At 29.5% G+C, this 3853-nt stretch overlaps 1 long non-coding RNA gene across 1 annotated transcript; it reads left to right on the top strand.

Annotated features, from left to right (window-relative positions):
- Nucleotides 1-945: 945 nt before the first annotated feature.
- Nucleotides 946-2158, top strand: LOC107045261. Its single transcript, XR_001461422.1, has 3 exons — nt 946-1268; nt 1407-1424; nt 2084-2158. It is a non-coding gene; the product is annotated as an uncharacterized LOC107045261 (long non-coding RNA).
- The last annotated feature ends 1695 nt before the right edge of the window (nt 2159-3853 follow it).

Below are 3853 nucleotides of genomic sequence, written 5' to 3'. Positions count from 1 at the left end.
GAGCAAAAAAAATTTTTTTTGTGCAACAAATGAGCAACAAACGTAAGCTTTCAAATACAGTCAACATTTCTTGATTGTGTTGATTTGGCTCTCCTAGCTTAAAATGCTTGGTCGTACCCACTCCGTAACTCACAGGAATAGACAATATTGAGTTGGCATTGATGAGTTCAAATTTATAAAATTTGCAACAGTATAAGCCAACTGTAGAAAAAAGCTGAAATTGTTTCTAGATGTTATGAAAAATTCTGTGGTTTTTCAAAATGACAAGTTCAACTTCATGAACTTGGCCCTCTTCCTTATTTCTGCACTTTTTTCAATTTCCCAGAAACAACTATCCATAAATAAGTACTCGGGCATTTTTCCACAACAACGCATTGAAATGGTTCCTCGACATTTTTTCAATTTGTTTTGTGAGAAACAATACAATTTTTTTTTTTTTTTTGAAAAATAGAATGTTTACAAAGGCGCACTTGGCCGGTTTTTTCAAAAAAAAAATTTTTTTGGTTTCTGTCTTATGATTAAAAGAGCAAGGTTTTTTGTCATTTGTTTTCGATTTTCAGGTATCGAGACGAGAATTGAATCTAATATATTAAAAGAGAACCTAGGGATATTGTATTGTAAATTAAAATGCGATTATCGATCAATCGATTGTTTTTTTTCGATTAATGAAAAATCGATACAATGTTGCGATTTATCTGGTAAATTTTTCCTCTGTCATTGAATTGATGATGATTGATTGATTGACGAAAAAATAATTATAACCATAACAGTTGATAAAATTTTTTTAGCATTATTTTACATCGCTTCCACCCGGTTAGGGTATACTGCGATGATAATCAAGACTTTAAATGGTTAGATCGCACCATTCTACCCGGCCGGAATTTGAACTCTGACCCTTTCGCATGTGAGGCAACAAATTTACCTACTGCGCCAAGCCACTGGGTTAATAGTTTATAAATGGTGGTTACGCTAATTGAAGCTAAAATTTTGTGGTGTAAAAAAGTTTGAAAAATTCACAGAAAATTGTGAAAATCATTTTGTTATGTGTGTTTTTAATCTATAAATTGTGTTGTTTAGTGTTCAAAATAAATAATGAATGATTTTGAGTTGTGACTCTAATAAATCGTGTTCTCCGGTGTTTATTGATTATAATTTATTGATCTGATATCAGTGTTTTGATTAAGTCTCCAGTCATTTTGTCATTCATTATTATCATTATCTACAGAACAGTGCTTTTATGATCAGAAGGAGTTAAAATTGAGGATCATGTGAGTAAAAATTCTTCAATAAAATTAATGTTTTACTACTCGAACATATACAAGTTTATGTATATTTTCTGATTTCATGTTTGTTGTTCTACATTCTTTGCTGTAATTTTAATTTCCTGGTGAATAACGGAAAACTAGGCAAAAGAGAATTGAGAGGTATATATTTTGATTATTTATACATTATTCAAATTGAGTTTCAATATGAAAAATTTCCATTCAGAATTAGTTTTGATTTATTTCAAAATTTTTTGATTCTAAAAATCTTCTTACATTAACGAAAAAATTTAATAGAATAACTTTTTCTACTACAAAAATTTACTGGAAATTTATGAACATTCTCTCAGGCCCAAATGCACCAATTAACTAAATTGTGAGTTAAGGGAAGATATAAACTTTGGAATTGAAAGGAAAATATGATCCTTAGAATATAATTTATCTCGAGGATAAATTTTACTCTACAGTTTATTTGCTCAACAAGGCTTGGTGTGCAACCGGACCTGAGGAAAATAAATTGATGTAAGACAAGAATTGAATAAAATTGAAATGGGGATTTTGTGCTATACAAAATCCCCATTTCAATTTTATTCAATTCTTGTCTTAATTTCAGGAATTTTTTTTTCTCAATCAAATTTACTGGGCATAAACTTAATCTTCAATATTAGTATTGGCGCAAAAAAAAAATTCCACAAATAATGCGTCTCTCCCCCTCTCGAATCTTTCTTCTTTTTTCCAAGTTTTGAATTCCCGTCTATAATATTACTAACTAAACTAATATTGAATGCAAATTCTGATCAATTCATTTTTTTTTGTTTCAGGGTGGTGATGTGAAAAGTTATATACACATGTGAAAATTTTAATACCAATGAGAAAAAATGTGTTGTTAATAAGAGAATCAATGAGAAATATTAAATTTCGATATCAATGAGAAAATGATGATGAAGTGATTTTATAACAAAAATTTTGATATCAATGAGAAAATATTTATCGAAATTGTGCTGTTAATGACAAAATTAATATTTAAGTTTTGATGCTAATGAAAAAATTATGAGAAGTTGAAGAAAATATTAACATTAATAAGATAATTTTATTTTTCTTAAAAAATTATAACATTAGACAAGATTCTAATAAATGATTGAAATTAATAGAAAAATTTGTAAAATTTAATTTTCAATTTTAATTGATCCGTACATTAAAATATATATATTTTCATAGATTAGGAAAAAAACGACATAATGAATCCCAAAGAATTCAAATTATCAAGACGACGATATAGTAGGAATTATCAATGAAAATTCTAAAACAAAGTCAAGAACAAAATCTCAAGCTTTTGCTATTTGTACTGACAATACATATTTGAATCAGAGACAACCAGTAGACAATTTAAGAAATAACTCACGTAAACCTCGAATCAACTAACATTCCCAGTCGTCTTGGACAAGAAGAGCCTTTAAAAGTAACGAACTCTCCTGTGTCTAAAGTACCAGAGAAAGTTTCAAGAAAACGAATTTCATCTCATAAATTATCATTCCAAAATGATGGAAGCTTAAAAATTATTTCCAGTACATTTGTTGGCGACTTAATTCATCCAATACCAGGTAAATTGTCCCGATTGGAGCGTTCAGTAGATATTGCTGCAAATTCTTTTAGAAATTTATCATCAGAACTAGCTAAAGATTTTACAATCTTTACAACTCCGAATGGACTGCTGCAGACACGTGTTGATTTATGCAAAACGGTATCTCAATCGGCATTTGTTAAATCCAATGATTCTTCAAATATGGGTCTGAAAATTTTATCAGATGAAAGATTTTCTGGTCGTTTCAACTCAAAATTACTTGAATTAACAAACACGAAGTGCTCTACACATGCTGCTGGAAATTTGTCTTCAAATCCGACTGATTCTTCTCAAAAATCACAGTGTACTTCTAAACAATCAAACATATTGATGGATGTTGGAGTTAAAAATAACATACAATTATGGGAATATCAGTTTTCTCGCTTAGCAACTGTCCAAATCAATAAAGATGCCACTAATCGCGATTCTGAGTCCACAAATACTTTCAATAATATCTCAAACTATTCCAATGTTCTTAATAATCCGAGCAGAAAAAATAAATCGAACTCATACATTTTAGATAAGGATAATCATGGTATGTTTAAGATCACTTTAAATTCAAAGCAAAAATCGGTACGAAAAATGAACGCTACTTCATGTGATAATCCACAAACAATGTGAACAGAGGAAATTTCACAAGGACTACAGTGTGGTGTGAATGTTGATGATAAAATCTCCCATGGAAATAAAGTGATCCTGAATTCACAAGAACTACATCTATTATGAATCTGAATGAAATTGAAGAACATTATGGGGGTAAAATGACAGAAATTTGTCAACATTGTAAAGCCAAATATTTTCAATGCGAAATTATTAGTAAAAAGAAAAATTCATCCAATCAATGTTGCGAACATGGTAAAGTCAAATTACCCTCATTACCTAAAATATCACAGAATTTGAAACGTCTTTTCGATAGAACCCACCCCAAATCCAATAAATTCTTCAACCGAATAAGATATTACAATAATTC

This window comes from Diachasma alloeum, unplaced genomic scaffold (genome assembly GCF_001412515.2).
Source record: "Diachasma alloeum isolate Michigan unplaced genomic scaffold, Dall2.0 Dall_scaffold_00904, whole genome shotgun sequence".
Lineage (NCBI taxonomy): Eukaryota > Metazoa > Arthropoda > Insecta > Hymenoptera > Braconidae > Diachasma > Diachasma alloeum.
This window is presented reverse-complemented; position numbering and strand designations above follow the sequence as displayed.